Consider the following 21052-nt stretch of genomic DNA (forward strand, 5'->3'; position numbering starts at 1 on the left):
CCCCATAGACGGCAGCCCACCAGGCTCCCTTGTCCCTGGGATTCTCCAGGCCAGAACACTGGAGTGGGTTGCCAACCCTACTAACCCCATTTTAACTTAATTATCTCACTAAAGACTGTATCTCCAATAAAGTCACATTCAGAGGTACTTGGGGATTAGAACTTACAATAAATAAATTTGAGGGAAACACATAATTAAACCCACAAAAGATTCAAAATATCAGAGATGTATACAAGACAGATGGAGAAGGAAATGGCAACCCACTCCAGGATTCTTGCCTGGAGAATTCCATGGACAGAGGAGCCTGGAGGGCTACAGTCCATGGGGCTGCAAAGAGTCAGACATGACTGAGTGACTAACATACAAGACAGAAGCTGATTATTTCTTGTATAATCTAAGGATATTATGTCAACAACTGGTTTACTGCCCAACAATATTTTAGGTTGGCAAGCTCTTGTTTCTCAACTTGGCATGGATGTTTTCCCCAAATGCACCTCATGGACCAAAACTATTGCTGTAGCACCAGCCATAAGGACTATATTCCAGCCAGCAGGCAGTACTCGACAAAAGAGTGACAAAGAGCATAAGCAAGCTATCTCTTAAGAAAGCTTTCCCAAAACCGCCCACAACGTTTTGCTTACATTCTCTTGCCCAGCATTAACTCAGACGGCCCCATCCATCTCTTGTGCGAGATGCTGATTAACATGTTCTAAGAAACGATTAACCTGGCAAAAACTCTGTTGCTCTGAAAAAAAGGGGAAAGATGAACATTAGAGGTCAACTGGCAAAATTCTCCACAGTGAAGATATTACAGAATTATAGGCTGTGGTTTCAACTACTTGGTTAAAAAAATCATGAAAAGACTTACAAAGGTCCATGGAAATACTGTCTGCTATGTGGATTATGTTAAGACCCCAGCATTATTTCTAAAAGCCGGATTTCTTCTTTATCAAACATCTTTGGAGACAGTGTAGGTCTTGTCAAAGGAAAACTCAGACGCAGACTCACTTAGAAAGGAAAGTGTTTCTTCACAAAGACTTCTAGGAAAATCAGGTGTCTGATTTTCAGAAGGTGTCAATCAGAAGGACTAGCTCAAAAACATAAAATGCAATGGATATTTTTAGCAATGGCAAATGACCAAGCTTAGTACATTTGTATTAGTCTGCTCATGGTGGAAAAATAGCAGTTCTTAAGCACTTACTGTATTCACAAAGTTGTATTCAAACAACAACACATGAAGAAAAATCAGGGACAAATTTTTGTGAAGTCCAGATACATACAAAGTAGACAAGATTTTAATCATTTGGGGTTATTGTTGTTTAGGTGCTAAGTCACGTATGACTCTTTTGTGACCCCCATGGACTGTAGCCTTCCTGGGTCCTCTGTCCATGGGATTTCCCAGGCAAGAATACTGAGGTTGCCATTTCCTTCTGCAGGGGATCTTCCCAACCCAGGGATCAAACTTGTGTCTCCTTGCCGGGAGCCAGCGAGGGAAATCCTACCTGTGGCAAAGGTCAACTGGGGAAGAGGCCTGACGGGCAAAGGCTAATCAGGGCTCGAGGAACCCCCTGGACTTACCTGAGCATCTACCCCAAAGAAAACTGGAGTCTGACTGCTTTACTATCTTACGCCTCTTACCAAGTCCTCTAATACTTACAGGGGCTTCCCCCCAACCACCTTTCTCTGAAAACATTAATTCAGAGCTGTAGTTTAAAAGTTCTCCTCGGCTTAATAGGAGTGTTCCAATCCAAGCCCCTCTGATAGCTTTCTAACTTGCATGACAAGTTTGTCCGGGCTCCTAAAATACAGGAATCTGTTGAAGAAGTTAAAATCACTAGAATAGTACTAGAAAAGATTTCATTGTTAAATCAATGCTTGCTGCAGTTTCCTCTATCTATTGTATCCTTGGAAATATATTAATCCTTTGACTTAACCACATCAGATCTTAAGTTAATAAGTTCCTTTCTTGCAGCTCACTACACCGGTGCCTTATAGGAATGTAACTTTGTTATGTGTCTACCACCTAACTTTAGGAAAGTCACCTTAAAAGAAAAGTCTTTTACTTGCTAACTAACCTATTGTTAGGAGAGAGGGCCATAAAACTGTTAGCAGGCCCCCTGGCCAGAAGATGATGTAAATCACCTAAAACTTTTATCACACAAAAATAAGCCCTGATCCTGATAAGGGTCAAGACTGCTGACCCCACGTGATTTTGGCGTGACTCTATACCTCCCTTTCTCTGTTTCTTATGCGCATAACTTAGGGTATAAAAGCAGCACTGGAAAATAAAGTTTTGGGCCTTGCTCACTGAAGCTTGGTCTCCCCGTGTCGTTCTTTCTCTTTTTCCATCCTTTTCTCTATTCTCCTTTTTCTGGTTGAGATCCTTGGAGCACTGGGCCCTCTGAGTTTACTTATCTGCCTGGGCTTCTAAGACCCACTCGAGGGGGTGCCCTGGTGGGGTGCCTCAAGTGATTCGAGAGGGCGCCTGCGGCCTACATAAACAGAGCAAGCCCCGTGCTGGGGTTTTATTGGTTTCCAGCGTAAACCAAGGAATCATCAGCCCCTGTCTCTCTCTCTCTTTCTCTCTCTCTCTCTGACGCCGACGCCGTTCATCCCGAGGATAGCCTGGGTCATATCGGGGCTGGACCCCGATATCTCCTGAGTCTCCTGCATTGGCAGGTGGATTCTTTACCTGAGCCACCAGGGAAGCCCCATCATTTCGGGCACCAGAACCCATAGGGTGATCTGTTAGTTTGGTTTATCCCAAGGCAGACAGGATCTTTTATGACCATTCTTAGACATCGTAGCAGCAGAGTGTTCACTTCTGATTCTGCAACATCAACCAAAAACGTAAGCCCCTCCCTGCCTGCCTTCATTTCCATCTTCCCTTTTATGTCCTTGGCGACAAGCACAAGGCGTCAGTCTGGACCTTTCCTGCAGAGGTTTTAAGGCTCAGATCTCCCTTCTTTGGCCTGCAGGTAAAATATTCGGATAACATTATTGTAGGCCTTCCTGGTCTCGACTTCCCAAATGGCTAGCCCTCACATGCCAGCCGCAACTTGCCATCACTGGTCACCTGGCACTGTGTCCATTTTCTGCTGCTTCTGCGGGGAGGGTGGGGGGTGGCTAGAAGGATGTGGGACCTGGCAAAGCACTACCCAGACACAGAACTGGTAAACTGGAGGCTGGATTCCATGGCCATTGAATGGTCCACCTCTCATTTTCAAAGTCTATCAGTTATGTGAGCATATGAGTTATGAGTGTACAGGTTTTGCAGTTGCTCAGAAGCAAAGCTTTCTATTATTAGCCGCTGAAGAAATGGAGGAGGCATTGTTACTGCACTCCATCTAGCGGTCAGCCCTGCAGAGACATAACGCTGCAGCCTTTTGTCTTCAAAATCAGGGGCCAGGATTGGGTGGGATTGAAGCCAAATTTTCTCCTGCCTTCAACTCTCTCCGAAGTCACCTGGAAAAGTATATTAATTTTTTAAGGGTGAGATGATCAGCCAGTGAAACTGAAGACTGATACCCCATGAAGAAATTTCTTTGAAGATTCACATTAAATGAGAGGTCATTATAGTTCACTATTAGCCTGAATAAATCATCACTTCCCTGTCACTGCACCTCTTCCCTTTTCTCAGAAGAAGGTGTTTTTAATACGATTTTCTAATGCAGGAATTGAGAGTTCTGGTCAGGAACCTTTTACTATTACTAGCGTCTCTGCAAATACTCTATTGTTTGTTTAGGGGCTGTACTTTTCAAACAAGCAACAAAATGCTAGGAGTGTCCTGCAACTTGGAAACTGTTACTCAATCCTGATCTTTTTCCTACAGACTCCAAGCAAATGATTGATTTATCCCTTAAGACAAACTGACTAATGAAAAAGACCCTTTAGGACCACTCTAGTTAATTGGTACAGCAAAACAAAGCCCTGTGTGAAGAAACCGAGTATGATTAGACTGAAAGCAATTTAGCCAAAGCAATTTGGCTCACTGTGAGGAAACCGATGGAACCGGAGATGTTCGACTTAAAAGCCCAATTGAAAGTGAATATCCTTCCAATGATGAGTTTGTCTTTTAGGTACGGTGCTTCTCAAGATAATTTCTTAAAATATCTAAGAATTTCAGAGGGAAACATTTCCACTTTATTCCCGCCAACAACTGAAAAAAAAAAAGTACAACCTAAACGTGGAGAATCATGTTTTATTTGTTGGACAAATCTGAGGCCGTAAGCCTAGGTCACAGCATCTCAGAAAACTCTGAGAAGCTGTTCCCAAGAGGCAAGGTGGGTGGACCCAGGACATACAGGAGATTTTCTTTTTGCAACAAAAGACAAGTTAGAACATCAAAAGATTACTATTAATATTAAATATTTACCAAAAAAAGATTTCAAAAGGAATTTAGGACCTTGCTATGTAGGGGAAGGTGCAAGTGTCTGGGCTCACTGAAGTCATTCGTTTGCTATGCACCTTAGCTGTTTGGACCGGTCACCTGTTCCTTCCCATCCAGATCCCCTGAGGGATCACCCTTGGGTGACTGCAGGCTGATCACTGCAAGGGCAGCTCTTCTCCTCCATCCTGAGTCCCCTTAAGGCTCATCGTCCAGGCGCCTGTGATGCAATGACTTGAAGTCCATGGCATCCTTTGTTTACTGGCATGACAGGCACCATTTTAGTTCACATTCCCGTTTACGTTCCTTTATCACTGCAGTGCGCGTTTGCAACAGCAGAAACGTCCAGCTGCCCCCACAGACCCTCGGGAAGCCTTTCTAGTGACTTTCTCTGGGTCACCAAGGTTGTGATGAGTTCTTTAGAGGGGAAATGCTTTCATTTTTCAACTTTGGTTCAGTTCAGTCGCTCAATTGTGTCTGACTCTTTGCGACACCATGAACTGCAGCACGCCAGTCCTCCCGGTCCATCACCAACTCCCGGAGTCCACCCAAACTTATGTCCATGGAGTTGGTGATGCCATCCAAACATGTCATCCTCTGTCGTCCCCTTCTCTTCCTGCCCTCAATTCTTCCGAGCATCAGGGTCTTTTCCAATGAGTCAGCTTTTTGCATCATGTGGACAAAGTATTCGAGTTTCAGCTTCAACATCAGTCCTTCCAATGAACACCCAGGACTGGATCTCCTTTAGGATGGACTGGTTGGATCTCCTTGCAGTCCCAGGGACTCTTAAGAGTCTTTTCTAGCACCACAGTTCAAAAGCATCAATTCTTCGGCGATCAGCTTTCTTCACAGTCCAACTCTCACATCCATACATGACCACGGGAAAAACCATAGTCTTGACTAGACAGAACTTTGTTGGCAAAGTAATGTCTCTGCTTTTTAATATGCTGTCTAGGTTGGTCATAACTTTCCTTCCAAGGAATAAGCGTCTTTTAATTTCATGGCTGCAGTCACCATCTGCAGTGATTTTGGAACCCAGAAAAATAAAGTCAGCCACAGTTTCCACTGTTTCCCCATCTATTTGCCATGAAGTGATGGGACCAGATGCCATGATCTTAGTCTTCTTAATGTTGAGCTTCAAGCCAACTTTTTCCACTCTCCTCTTTTACTTTCATCAAGAGGCTTTTTAGTTGCTCTTCACTTTCTGCCATAAGGGTGGTATCATCTGCATGTCTGAAGTTATTGATATTTCTCCTGGCAATCTTGATTCCAGCTTGTATTTCTTCCAGCCAAGTGTTCCTCATGATGTACTCTGCATGTAAGTTAAATAAACAAGGTGACAATATACAGCCTTGACGCACTCCTTTTCCTATTTGGAACCAGTCTGTTGTTCCATGTCCAGTTCTGTTGCTTCCTGACCTGCATACAGGTTTCTCAAGAGGCAGGTCAGGTGGTCTGGGATTCCCATCTCTTTCAGAATTTTCCAGTTTATTGTGATCCACACAGTCAAAGGCTTTGGCATAGTCAATGAAGCAGAAATAGATGTTTTTCAGGAAGTCTCCTGCTTTTTCCATGATCCAGCGGATGTTGGCAATTTGATCTCTGGTTCCTCTGACTTTTCCAAAATCAGCTTGAACATCTGGAAGTTCACGGTTCACATATTGCTGAAGCCTGACTTGGAGAATTTTGAGCATGACTTTACTAGCGTGTGAGATGAGTGCAATTGTGTGGTAGTTTGAGCATTCTTTGGCATTGCCTTTCTTTGGAATTGGAATGAAAACTGACCTTTTCCAGTCCTGTGGCCACTGCTGAGTTTTCCAAATTTGCTGGCATATTGAGTGCAGCACTTTCACAGCGTAATCTTTCAGGATTTGAAATAGCTCAACTGGAATTCCATCACCTCCACTAGCTTTGTTCGTAGTGATGCTTTCTAAGGCCCACTTGACTTCACATTCCAGGATGTCTGGCTCTAGGTGAGTGGTCATGCCATCATGATTATCTGGGTCTTGAAGATCTTTTTTGTACAGTTCTTCTGTGTATTCTTGCTACCTCTTCTTAATATCTTCTGCTTCTGTTAGGTCCACACCATTTCTGTCCTTTATCGAGCCCATCTTTGCATGAAATGTTCCCTTGGTATCTCTAATTTTCTTGAAGAGATCTCTAGTCTTTCCCATTCTATTGTTTTCCTCTATTTCTTTGCATTGATCACTGAGGAAGGCTTTCTTATCTCTCCTTGCTCTTCTTTGGAACTCTGCATTCAGATGCTTATATCTTTCCTTTTCTCCTTTGCTTTTCACTTCTCTTCTTTTCTCAGCTATTGTAAGGCCTCCTCAGACAGTCGTTTTGCTTTTTTGCATTTCTTTTTCTTGGGGATGGTCTTGTTTCCTATCTCCTGTACAATGTCACGTACCTCCATCCATAGTTTATAGGCATCTGTCTATCAGATCTAGTCCCTTAAATCTATTTCTCACTTCCACTGTATGATCATAACGGATTTGATTTAGGTTTTACCTGGATGATCTAGTGGTTTTCTCCACTTTCTTCAATTTCAGTCTGAATTTGGCAATAAGGAGTTCATGATCCGAGCCACAGTCAGCTCCTGGTCTTGTTTTTGCTGACTGTATAGAGCTTCTCCATCTTTGACTGCAAAGAATATAATCAATCTGATTTCAGTGTCGACTGTCTGGAGATATCCCTGTGTAGAGTCTTCTCTTGCGTGGTTGGAAGAGGGTGTTTGCTATGACCAGTGCGTTCTCTTTGCAGAACTCTATTAGCCTTTGCCCTGCTTCATTCTGTACTCCAAGGCCAAATTTGTCTGTTACTCCAGGTGTTTCTTGACTTCCTTTTCCAACTTCAGTCTATTACAAATAGAAATAAATCAATTTGAAAAATTACAAAAATAGAAATCGAAGCGATTGATAAAGGTCTGAAAATGTGATAAAAATAGTCAAAGACAGAAAGGGGTGCAAAGTTCCAGTGAGGCACCAGAAATATCACTGTTCAAAGAACGTGCACGCACGCTGAGTCGCTCAGTCGTGTCCAGCTCTCTGTGACCCCGTGGACTGCAGCCCACCAGGCTCCTCTGTCCATGGGATTCTCCAGTCAAGGTTACTGGAGTGTGTTGCCATGCCCTTCTCCAGCAGGTCTTTTCCACCCAGGGATCAAACCCAGGTCTCTTATGTCTCCTGCATTGGCAGGCAGGCTCTTTATTGCGAGCACCACCTGGGAAGCCCTGTTCAAAGAACACTGGGTTTTTTTTATTTTTTTAATTTTTATTTAATAAATGGTACAAAGCACAATGCCATAAACATTAACAGTTAAAATTTCACCAAATGAAAAAAATACTATAGAATACAGTTGCAAAAAGCTACATTAATTTATTTTACAACTGCCTTAAGCTGCAAAAAGAAAAAAAACCCAATGCCATACCTAAGTTATCCCTCTCTCAAAATAATGCCATTTATATTATAAACCACGAGCTTCCCATCAAAAGACGGGAACGGCTTTTGTTAATTCATATATAAATATATATGACTGTATCACTTTGCTATACACCTGAAACAAACACAACACTGTAAATAAAATATAGTACAATATAAAATAAAAATAAGTAACAGATCTCTGGGGCTTTACACTGAGTTAGAGTTCCTATCAGAGGGATAACAGCACCGCAGCCGCAGTGGATCCTCATGAAGGAAGCACACGAATGACTGGTCACAAGAGCTGCAGGAGGACACCGGGTTTTAATCATTAACATTATAATTTGACGAAATTGTCCTGGGGACCAGTTTACACTTGGCTAAACAATATTGAACAAACCACCTACAGGTACGGGGGAGGGACTGAGAGACCTCGGGGCTAAGGCAGAGTCAATGAGATCGATCAGAGATGCCAGCAGTTACAGGACAGGGCACCGACATGGCAGTACACTCACCTGCTTGGAAACACATCACATGTCTACGAGCAAAGAGAAGACGTTTGAGGCCCACATCTCAGCATCATTATTGTGAGGGAATAAAAATAAAGAAATCATGAAGACTTTCCCCAAGCATCACCATTTAGTGAAAAAATATAGTTTGAAACAAAATCTTCTTCCAACCTGGAAATCTTCTCCATAAAGTCAGTAGAGAAAGAACATAGTTTTATTGTTGAAGACACTAAACCAGAATGTGACACACGGAGCAGGAGGTCTGCTACAAGATTGCAGGAACAGAAGGAAATCGCACCCTCCTTTGTCACCAAGCGGATGCAACCCATTGGGTACACGTTCTCAGGATGAACAGTAAACTGCCCTCAAGTAACAGGACTTGACAGCAACATCTGTCCCATGTAACTCATCCGGCATCTACCTGGTAATTGGGGTGACCATCCGTGTCTGTTAATTGACTTTATACAGAGGAGAAACAAATGCCTATCTCTCTTACATCAGGGGACCTTCCTGGAAGTTACATCTCAAGGAGATGGCTCCCAGGTCCTTGAGAAAGACTTTCCTGAGCTGAGAAACCTGAGTTTAGCTTTCAGAAAGATTTACATACACTTCGAAGAGATGGGGAAAGAACTTGCCAGCTTTCTAAAGAAGATGGTCTAAGCAAAATGAGGGGAGACAGCTCTTCCCTGATTCCTAACAGGCAGCAGGAGGCCTCTTCTTTCTTTTTTTTATTTGCCCCACACCTTCCATCTTCCCTGGTGGCTCAGAGAGTAAAGAATCTGCCTGCAATGCAGGAGACCAGGATTCAGTCCCTGGGTCGGGAAGATCCCCTGGAGAAGGAAACGGCAACCCCCTGCAGTCTTCTTGCCTGGAGAATCCCACAGACAGAGGAGCCTGGTGGGCTATGATCCATGGCATCACAAAGAGTCAGACACTTCGGAGCGACTAACGCTTTCACTTTTTTTCTGTTTGCTTTCCCTGCAGCAGCACCACTTCTCTGCCATCCTGTATCTTCAGTGCTAGCCGGTCAGTCCCGAGGAGCATCTTCCTCTGGGAGTCTGCTGTCCAAGTGGCCCCAAGCTCCCAATCCATCCTCCCGCTCCCACAGCTCGGAAACCACACGTCTCTTCTGTCTTCCATGCCTGTGAGCTGTGCCTGTTTCGTTGATAGGCTCATTTGTGGCCTGTTTGAGACTCTACACATAGGTGGGTGTCATATGATGCTTGTCTTTCTCTTTCTGACTTACTTCAGTTAGTTTGATCATCTCCAAGTCCAACCAAGTTGCTCCAAATGGCATTGTTTCATTCTTTTGTCTGGCTGAGTAATATTCCATCGTAGATAAACAGCACACTGGCTTTATCCACTCATCTGCCGATGGGCATTTACGTTGCTTTCATGCCCTGGCTATTGCGAATATCTTCCTCTAATAACTGATTTCCTCAGTTAATAAACAAAAAGCGATACCTTTTGTGAACAAAACGGTGAGCTAAGTGACGGGGGTAGAAAAGTGAGTAAGATAGAGCCAGCCTTAGCCCAGATCAGCATCAGCCTGGTACCAAGGGCACACCTGGACTAGAACTCATGGCCACACCTGCCGCAGGCAGGAACTGAGCTGCTAAGCAAGTCTATAAGTTTTATTAACTTATCTCTGGTTCTCACATCCACTCTGTACAGATTCCGATCCCTGTTGTACAGATAAAAAACAAAGACTCAGAAAAATGAAGGACTTACTCAGGAGCGTGTATCTAAAATTAACACAGTTGGAATTCAAGTCAGTTCATTGGACGCCAGGAGCCCATGCTCCTGTCACAACATTACATTGCTTTTCCAGGTAACTTCAGGTAATTTCTAGGTAACCTAGCAAGCCCAGTCACTGAGACGTATCTGACTTTGCTATACCTTGGACTGCAGTCTGCCAAATTCCTCTGCCCATAGGATTTCCCAGGCAAGAATACTGGAATGTGTTGCCTCCTCCTTCTCCATGGGATCTTCCAGAACCAGGGACTGAATCCGCATCTCATGCATTGCAGGCAGATTCTCTACCACTGAGCCACCTGTGAAGGTAGGTAATTTAGTAAGATACATCAAATAGGTAAAAATGAAGTTCTGCGTCATATCAGCAAATGGCTTAACCAACTCCCAGATGAGAGAGTTACAAAGTCTTTTTGGTAAAGAAAGTAAATTCCTAGACAAACACACACTGGTATTCAATTTTTAATTAATCAAGGCAAAATAGAAGTGATTCCACCCCAACTGCCACTTTAGAGACATGCACACTGCTCCAAATTATTAATTCAAAGCTTGTACATTCAGAGAAATGTGTGTGGGTGAAGATTTATAGGAGACGTTTCTTAGTTAAAGACTAAAATATGTATGGTTTTTGAAATATCAAATATGCCCTGTATTGTCACACTGTTTTGGTCTGGTGCATTAATTTAAAAGAAAATTGATGGAGTGGAACTCCAAGATAAAGATGAATAACACAGTCATTAAGAGTGTGATATTTCTAGATATGGATAATAAAATCACAAAAATCGTCTTATTTTATAGTGCTATTAATACGATTCACAATACAGATAAACCCCTTTACTCCTAGCGACGCGTGGCTGATCCAGTTCAAACAAAGGTAAGGGAACGTCAATGAGGCTGCCTCTAGGCTCAGGGTCTGCGAAACCTAATTTTTTATTAAATTCACAAGCTAATTAGAAATGAGAAGAAAGCAGAACGACGCCGCACACCCGGCCATGAATGCAAGCAGTTTGGCTCCGAAACCACGCGCAGGTTATGGCCATTTCAGCTTGAATGGAGCGTCGCCGCAGGAGCGTCAATGGGACTGGCAGGTGTTCAGTTTAAAGATAAAGTTTGTCACCGAGGCTGTGAGCTGGTGTGGGCGGCTCACAGAAGGAAGAGATGGGGCGTTTGGGGGGCCGGCGGTGTGGACCATCCCACCGTGTCTGCATCGCGTGGTGGACAGTGCGGGGAGAAAAGTTTATTAAACCACTTATGAAAAGCGATCTGACTGCGGCCTCAATGAACTGCTTCAAACCAGGACCGCCAACTCCCGTAACAAAGAAGGAGGTTCCCACGGACCGGATGGGAGATGAGTGGGGAAACGCAAAGGAGTCCGAAAGGTCTCCCTGACCTGTGCGGCTGCAGGGAGGCGGGAGGAGAGACGGGGGATAACAGAGGGCCCGGGGCCACCCCGCGAGGAGGACGGGGCGTTTCCCAGCGCCCGCGGAGACGCCGGCAGAGGGGCCGCGAGCGCGGCCGCGGAGGGCCTGAGCCTGGAGCCCGCGCCGCTCGCGACTCTGAAGTTCAGCTCTGAGTCACAGAGAAAACAGGGTCTCCAGGCGTCACGCTCCTTTCCGTTCTCTAGACTGGCGCTGCGTCCTCTGCGCCTGGATTACCCTCCCGGGCCGCGGATCCTGGACCGGCCTCCCGCTTTCCTGCCGGGGCCGGGATGCTCCAGGACCGCGTCTCCTGTATCCTCCGCCAGCTCTTCTCCGGATCCGGGCCTGGACCCGCGCGCGGCCCGGGATGCACGTCCAGTTCCTGGGCTCACTCCCCTCCCACCAGCCGGCGGCTGAGAAACTCCTCTCTCGTCATCAGTTCAGTACAGTTCATTTCAGTCCAGTCGCTCAGTCGTGTCCGACTCTCCGCGACCCCATGAATCACAGCACGCCAGGCCTCCCTGTCCATCACCAACACCCGGACTTCACCCAAACTCATGTCCACAGAGTCGGTGATGCCATCCAGCCATCTCATTCTCGGTCGTCCCCTTCTCCTCCCGCCCCCAACCTTTCCCAGCATCAGAGTCTTTTCCAGTGAGTCAACTCGTCGCATGAGGTGGCCAAAGTATTGGAGTTTCAGCTTTAGCATCAGTCCTTCCAATGAACACCCAGGATTGATCTCCCTTAGAATGGACTGGTTGGATCTCCTTGCAGTCCAAGGGACTCTCAAGAGTCTTCTCCAGCACCACAGTTCAAAAGCATCAATTCTTCGGCGATCAGCTTTCTTCACAGTCCAACTCTCACATCCATACATGACCACGGGAAAAACCATAATTGACACGCTTTGTACTGCGTTCCCCAGCCCCTTCCATGACTCCGCTCCCTGTAGAGTGACTTCTAACCACACGCAGGACCGTCCCCTGCTCCAGGCGCGTGTCTCCCCCGCCTCCTCCAGGCCCCCAGCCCCTTGGGGACAGGGGAGGTTCTGCATCCCCTCCTGGGACCCCTCCCCGTTTCTCCTCCCAGCCAGCGCTGATGCTGAGAAAGTGGATGGTTCCAGCTCCACAGCCTGTGAGCGTGGAAAGGCCGATGACCCAAGTTCAGTTCAGTCGCTCAGTTGTGTCCAACTCTTTGCAAACCCATGGACTGCAGCACGCCTGGCCTCCCTGTCCATCACCAACTGCCAGAGTTTACTCAAACTCACGTCCATCGAGTCGGTGATGCCATCCAACCATCTCATCCTCTGTCGTCCCCTTCTCCCGCCTTCCTTCTTTCCCAGCATCAGGGTCTTTTCCAATGACTCAGATTTTTGCATCAGGTGGCCAAAATATTGGAGTTTCAGTTTCAGCATCTGTCCTTCCGATGAATATTCAGGACTGATCTCCTTTAGAATGGACTGGGTGGATCTCCTTGCTGTCCAAGAGACTCTCAAGAGTCTTCTCCCACACTACAGTTCAAAAGCATCAATTCTTCGGCACTCAGCTTTCTTTATAGTCCAACTCTCACATCCATACATGACCACTGGAGAAACCATAGCTTTGACTAGACGGACCTTTGTTGGCAAAGTAATGTCTCTGACACAAGACATTTAGACTAAAATGAAGTAGCAGATTCCACATCGAGTGGCTGTACTGCCCAGAAAACATTTCCTTGTGTTGAAAGAGAGAAAAGTACTTAAGCTCCTTTGGAGCCTCCTGTGGCTCTCTGGAGTCGTGCAGGACTGAGAGACAAGCCCCTCCTTAAAGAAGGCGTGTCAGATGCTGAAGGTATCGCTCAGCAACCCCCCAATGTCCCCCCTCATTTCCCAAGTCTCCCCCTTTAATAAAAATTGCCTGTTATACAGAGTGAAGTCAGAAAAACAAATATTGTAAGTTAATGCACAGATACGGAATCTAGAAAAATGGTCCTAATGACCCTATCTCAGGGTAGGGATAGAGACCCAGACCCAGAGAAAGGGCGTGTGACCCAGCCGGGGAAGGAGAGGGTGGGACAGACTGACAGGGCAGCACTGATGCATGGACATCTCCACGTGTGGAACAGACAGCCAGCGGGCAGTGCTGTGGGCCAGGGAGGTCAGCTACCGCTCGTGAGGACAGGGGAGAACGGGAGCAGGGAGGGAGCTCAAGAGGGAGGGCCGCTGCTTGTGGCCCATCCCATTGTTGTCAGCAGATGCCAACACAGCGCTGTGAAGCAGTTATTCTCCAATTAAGACGTTTAAAAAATAAGTCATAACTTTATAAAAAAGAAAAGAAAAACTGGTAGAGGTGACAATACATACACAGTGTTAGTCACCCACCTTTTCTCCTCGGTATCTGTTTGGATGAAATGAATATTCTAGCCCTCTGCCTGGGAAATCTCCAGACCAAAGTGATTACAAGTAAGGAGAACTGACCCCGTGGCCTGACTCCTGACACTTCATTTTCACTTCTGCTGAGGACAAAATGAAATCCCCTGGGTTAAGTTATTGTGGGTTTTCCCTGCTCTTTCAAGAAACCATGCTATTGTTCTCTATGGAAAAAAAAAAAAAAAAAAAAAACAACCCTGCTGTTGGTCTGAATGTAACCTTTTGGAAGCGGGGTTTGATTTTACCGTATTTAAAAGTCTGTTCTCAAACGCTGACTCTGGCTATCTGACTGCATTCCCAAGCAGGTGGTGGTATCTAGGGTAACATGAATGGCAAATGGGCCAACAGGAGGGTCTCAGTGGGGCGCAGAGGGCACGTGGCGCACAGCCAACACCCACGAACACGAAAGTGAAGACGCGGTTGGCTCTGCAGACCCAGCGCCTCCAGGGGCCCCAGTCCAGAAGCAGGCGCTCTGGCTTCTGAGATCCTGCGTGAGACATGGCCCCAGTTCCTCGTCTACAAGACAGAGTCAGTACTAACACATCCAATCACAGGGTGGTTGCAAAAATTAGATGTAAGGGAACAAAACGAAAAAATCACAGACTGCAAGGAAATCTTTACAAAACACACATTAGATAAAGGACCTATATAAAAAATAGACAAAGAACTCTTAAAACTCAACAATAAGGAAAATATGTTGAAAAATGGGCAAAAGAAAGGAAGATCTGAACAGACACTCAGCAAAGAAGATCTACAGATGGCAAATAAGTCTGAAAAGATGCTCACCATCCCAGGTCAGGAGGGAAATTCGAGTTAAAATCACAAGGAGGGAGGGCTTCCCTGGTAGTCCAGTGGTTAGAACCCCCCCACTTCCACTGCAGGGGTGGCGGGTTCCATCACTGCTCGGGAAACTAAGATCCCACATACCTTCAGGCATGGGCAAAACAAAAACAAAGAAACAAACAAAATGCAAGATTCTGTATGCCGTGCCAAAAAAAAAAAGATAATGTGTATGAATCAGCTTTGTGCAGTTACACACACATATATATAAATCATAACTATATAACATTAATATAATGATTTTTTAAATTAAGCAGATGTAACCATTTCTGGGTTAAAAAGTCAGAGATAGGAAAAAGTCAGAGATAGGAAGAGATTTCTACGAAACCTGGACCAGTTTAGGGAGGAGACTGTCTTCCAACCTTTCTTTCTCCAGTCCCTCCCTGCCATCTTTCTGCCCCCAACTTCTGTGGACTATTCAGCAGCCAAATTTTCTGGGTTTACAATGAGTACAACCACACAGGAATCAATTTGGATCACAGGGGAACAGATTTGAAAGCTTTAGAAAGATGTTGCAAGCTTTAGCTAGGAGTTGAACACGGTTTAAGAAATCATTAAAAGGGTTTGGTTGGTCTTTTAATGCTTGTCCAGTTCTTTATTTTATCATTCTTAGTATTTCTCTACTAAGATCATGGCATCCATGCCGTGACTTCATGGCAAAAAAAGGCGTAAGAGTGGAAGCAGTGACATATTTGAGAGACTTTATTTTCTTGGGCTCCAAAATCCTTGTGAACAGTGACTAAAGCCATGAAATTAAAAGATGCTTTCTCCTTAGAAAGAAAGCTATCACAAACCTAGACAGCATATTAAAAGCAGAGACATAACTTTGCCAAAAAAGGGCTGTATAGTCAAAGCTATGGTTTGGTCAGTAGTCATGTATGGATGTGAGAGCTGGACAGTAAAGAAGGTCGAGCACCAAAGAATTGATTTTGAACTGTGGTGTTGGAGAAGACTCTTGAGAGTCCCTTCGACTAGAAGGAGTTATTCCTAAAGGAAATCAAGCCTGGATATTCACTGGAAGGACTGATGCTGAAACTCCAATACTTTGGCCACCTGATGCCAAGAGCTGACTCATTGGAAAAGACCCTGATGCTGGGAAAGGTTGAAGGCAGGAGAAGGGGACGACAGAGGGTGATATGGGTAGATGGCTCAGCGGACATGAATTCTGAGCAGACTCTAGAAGACAGTGTAGGACAGATAGCAGGTATGCTGCAGTCCATGGGGCAGCAAAGAGTGGACACAACTGAGCCTCTGAACAACTGCAGTTCATTTAGTTGCACTGTGTTTAGTCGTTTCAATCGTGTCTGACTCTCTGCGACCCCAAGGACTGTGTAGCCTGCTGTGTTCCTCTGTCCATGGGATTCTCCAGGCAAGAATACTGGAGTGGGCTGCCATGCCCTCCTCCAGGGGATCCTCCCAACCCAAGGATTGAATCCACGTCTCCAGGATTGGCAGCCAGGTTCTTCACCACTAGCACCACCCAGGAAGGCTGAATACTGGAGTGGGTAGCCATTCCCTTTTCCAAGGGATCTTCTAGATCCAGGGATGGAATCCAGGTCTCCTGCGTTGCAGGCAAATTCTTTACCATCTGAGCTACCAGGGAAGCCCAATACAAATGGACTATTCACTTTGGTTGTGCTGAAGTAGAAGCTCCAATACTTTGGCCACCTGACGCGAAGAGCTGACTCAGAACTAAGACCCTGATACTGGGAAAGGTTGAAGGCAGGAGGAGAAGGGGATGACAGAGGACGAGATGGTTGGATGGCGTCACTGACTCAACGGACATGAGTTTGAGCAAGCTCCAGGAGATGGTGAAGGACAGGAAAGCCTGGTGTGCTGCAGTCCATGGGGTCACAGAGTCAGACACGACTGAGCGACTGAACAATTAGTTGTTCTAGCGTTCCCTCTGGTGGTTGTGCATGGATATGACATCTTTACGAAGCAAAGGTAAGGCTGTGTTTCCAAAGTAATGAGAAACATGAATTTCAAACTAATTCCTTGAGAGTTTGGCAATTACTACCTGGCTAGGTGACTATGTATCTCTGATCTGATGTGATGAGAGGCTGCTTCACTTCGGTGTTCCTCCTTCCAAATCATAACTCCATCCAAATCATGAGGCAAGTATCGGACAAATCCAAACTGATGGTCATACTACAGAACACCTGCCTAGAACTCCTCAGAACAGTAGGACCAGGAAAACAAGGGCAGTCCGAGAACCCGGCACAGCCCAGAGGAGGTGAAAGAGACATGGCAACTGCATGCAATGAGGTGCCCTGGCTGGTATCCAGGAAGGAAAAGAACAGCCCTGGGGAGAGCAATAAAATTGCAATAAAGTGTTCAATTCCGTTCAGTCCTTCAGTCATGTCCGACTCTTTGTGACCCCATGGACTGCAGCACGCCAGGCTCCTCTGTCCATGGGATTCTCTAGGCAAGAATACTGGAGGGGGTCCCCATTTCCTTCTCCAGGGGATCTTCTTGATCCAAGGATTGAACCTGGGTTTCCTGCATTATAGGCAGATTCTCACTGTCTGAGCCACAAAGGAAGCCCTAAGAAAGGCAAACTGCCCTCCCTGGGGTATGTTTCACCTCTTTAAACATTGAAAAGCTTTCTTTCTCCCCAACCCCCCCACCCCACCTCCCTCCACTCCTTCCTCTTCCTCTTTGTCCTTTTCTTCATGTTTTTCCCTCTTGTATAGAAATGTCTGGTTTCTTGACCTTTCCTTACTTGGCAGTTTCCACATTTCTGTCAGGTGACCGTGGGAGACACAGGGGCTCTTTCACCCACTGTGCAAAAGACTCCGTCAGTGGGGCAATGGGGAAGGTCAGGAGGAGCCGAGAGCCTCAGACGAGCTTTGAAGACACTGACAGCCCGCTCCTGGCGGCCTGGGCACGTCCCTGTGCCCGGGGTCGCCCGTGGCCCCAGGCCAGCCCGGGGAGCCCTCCCCTCCCCACAGAAGGGAACCCAGAAAGGAGAAGGTGATATCATAGAAGCCAGGAGACGTGGACCCCCTTTAACCCTGATGGACCTGTGAAAGTGAATCAGATTCATACACATTTACAAATCAACTTAGAAAAGTGAATGAGCCCACGGGTAATCGGGAGTAAATTCTATATATAATCCTAGCACAGGCCAGAGAGAGTAACACCAGGCCAGAGAGAGTCCCAGGATCTGCAGCGAAGCAGAGGCCACCTGCCTGGCTGAAGTCGGCCGAAAAACACTAGCCTCGGCAGTTGTGGTCTCAGATAGCCTGATTCTGTGTGATTTTCTGGAAATTGTTTATTATTCAGGAAATTTTGTGAAAGTACTAACTGCAGCAGGGCACACAGTCTGTATCATAACAATGCATTCCCATAACACTGACATATACACTCGGGGCTTCTCTGGTGGCTCAGACGGTAAAGAATCTGCCTGCAATGCAGGAGACCCAGGTTTAATTCCTGGGTCAGGAAGATCCCCTGGAGAAAGCGATGGTTACCCACTCCAGTGTTCTTGCCTGGAGTATTCCATGGCCAGGGGACCCTGGCGAGCTCCAATCCACAGGTTCGCAAAGAGTTGAACGGGACTGAGTGGTTAACACTTTGGGGCTTCCCTGGTGGCTCAGGAGGTAAAGAATCTGGCCACAATGACATATATACAGTGCTGCGCGTAAAACAGAGAGCTGTGGGGACCTGCTGTATAGCACAGGGAGCTCAGCTTGTTGATGACCTAGATGGGTGAAAAGAAGGCTGAAGAGGGAGGCGATCCATGCGTGTGTGTAGCTGATTCATGTTTTTGTACAGCAGAAACTAGCATTGTAAAGAGTTACACTCCAACTTACAACGTAACAACAACAAAACACGGTTGCCCGCCTATGTGCAGATCCAGCAGAAATAGGTACACAGGCATCCTCAAAATAGTTTCAGAGACTATTCACAGTTCAGAGAATATTCACAGAAACATAACTCATGATAGCCCCAATCGGGAAATAGCCCAAAGGTCTTTCAATAGTAAAACACACAAATATGTTGTGATATACTTGCAAAATGAAACTCTACTCAGCCAGGAAGGAGAATGATCTGTCTCTATCAGAAACAGTGTGGAAGGGTTTCACGAAGTGGTGAACGGATGCTCAGATGCTTACATGCCATAAGGCGCCATCTCTACAAAGTCCAAATGGCGAAACTCTACCTCAAGGGCAGAAGTCGGAATGGTGAACACTGAAGATCGGAGAGGAGGTGACAGACTTTGGGGTGCTGGTGAGATTGGGGTGCTGAGTTTGGGAAGGTGATCTCAGGAGGCAGTTCACTTTGTGAAAACCTATCACCAGGCTGCGCCCTTACGAGTCTTAGTATTATCGCACGTATATTATAATCCCTCTCTAAGGCCGCAAGAGAAAACAGCTGCATTTCTGAAAGAAGTGTAAATGTCCTGTTTCATGTCTTGAGTCTAGAAGTTTATATTAGAAAACAACAAGAAAATGATGAAGCAACATGGCAGCCAAGCCAAACGTATCCAGGCTCTCTGGTGGTCTCGGAGTAATGTCTCCTCTCCTAGTTCAGGATTCAAAGGGCAACAGGATTCTTGAAGTTCTTCTCTCGACAGGTGCCCTTAAATAGCACCCTGGGAGGACCTTCTCTGCAGAACCTGGAGGATGGAGGGACTCCAGGCTTCAGTGAGGGTTGCACCATGACTTCCTCGGGATGATCGGCTCAGTCATTCAGGGCCCACACTTTCCTTGGGCTCCAGAATCATTGTGGGCAGTGAATGCAGCCATAAATGCTGCATTCATGAATGCAAACATTAAAAGATGCTTGCTCCTTGGAAGAAAAGCTATGACAAACCTAGATAGAGTATTTAAAAGCAGAGACATCACTTTGCCAACAAAGGTCTGTCTAGTCAAGGCTATGGTTTTTCCAGCAGTCATGTATGGATGTGAGAGTTGGACCATAAAGGCTGAGTGCTGGAGAACTGATGCTTTTGAACTGTGGTGTTGGAGCAGACCCTTGAGAGTCCCTTGGACTGCAAGGAGATCCAACCAGTCCATCCTAAAGGAAATCAGTCCTGAATGAATATTCACTGGAAGGTCTGATGCTGAAGCTGAAGCTCCAATACTTTGGTCACTTGATATAAAGAGCCAACTCATTGGAAAAGATCTTTCCCTGATTCTGGGAAAGATTGAAGGCAGGAGGAGAAGGGGATGACAGAAGATGAGATGGTTACATCGCATCACCAACTCAATGATCGTGAGTTTGAGCAAACTCCGGGAGATAGGGAAGGACAGCGAAGCCTGGTGTGCTGCCGTCCATGGGATAGCAAAGAGTTGGACACGACTTAGCGACAGAACAACAACTAGGTGGTTATTTAGCATCACAAGTCTTGATTTTGGATTTAAGACAGAAGAGTATCTTGCCTGGGCCCATATACTTAAATCTTAGAAATTTTCTTGGTAGGAAATCCCAAGATAACATCTTTTTCTGCTAAAATTAACTTCAGGAAAAAGAGAGAAGGGTGAACCTGGGCAGAAGCCCTGACTGTTGCAGTGAATTTCCTGCACAGACCTGTGTATCTACCTAACCTTTCTTTGAATGTATTTTTTATTGAAGTATAGTTGATTTACACATGTTGTATTAATTTCTGCTGTACAGCAAAGTGACTCAGTTATACATCTATATATTCTTTTTCATACTCTTTTCCATGATGGTTTATCACAGGATATTGAACACAGTTCCCTGTGCTGTACGGTAGGACCTGTGGTTTAACCATCCAAGTTTGCATCTGCTAATCCCAGATTCCACCCCAAAGCTCCCCCATCACCCTCCCCCTTGCAACCAGAAGTCTATTCTCTGTGTCCCTGATTCTGTTATGTTTCGTAGATCAGCTCATTTGTGTCATAGTTTAGAGTCCACGTAGGAGTAATGTCATATAGTATTTGTCTTTCTCTTTCTGATTTAATTCTACTTCCTGATGGCTTCATAAGCTTTATTTCAACCAAATGTCTGATTTTCCTTACAATTTCACTTACAAGGAAGATAAGAGTCACATTTTAATGCTGGGTTGAGTGGAAAGTAAAGTAAAATTTAAAACTATTTTATGGGGCTGAATTCCACATCTGCTGACAAAATATGCTAAGTCATTTAAAAAGCAAACTGCTGCAAGCGGTAGATTACAAGAGTTTACAGCCCAAGCCTATCATCATAGTATTCTTTATTTAACCTGTGCGTGCTTCAGTTGAGTCGCTTCAGTTGTGTCCGACTCTGCAACCCTATGAACTGTAGTCCGCCAGGCTCCTCGGTCCATGGGATTCTCCAGGCAAGAATCCTGGAGTGGGTTGTCATGCCCTCCT

Source organism: Moschus berezovskii, chromosome 13 (genome assembly GCF_049115385.1).
Source record: "Moschus berezovskii isolate FMDL1 chromosome 13, NW_MosBer_1.0, whole genome shotgun sequence".
Lineage (NCBI taxonomy): Eukaryota > Metazoa > Chordata > Mammalia > Artiodactyla > Moschidae > Moschus > Moschus berezovskii.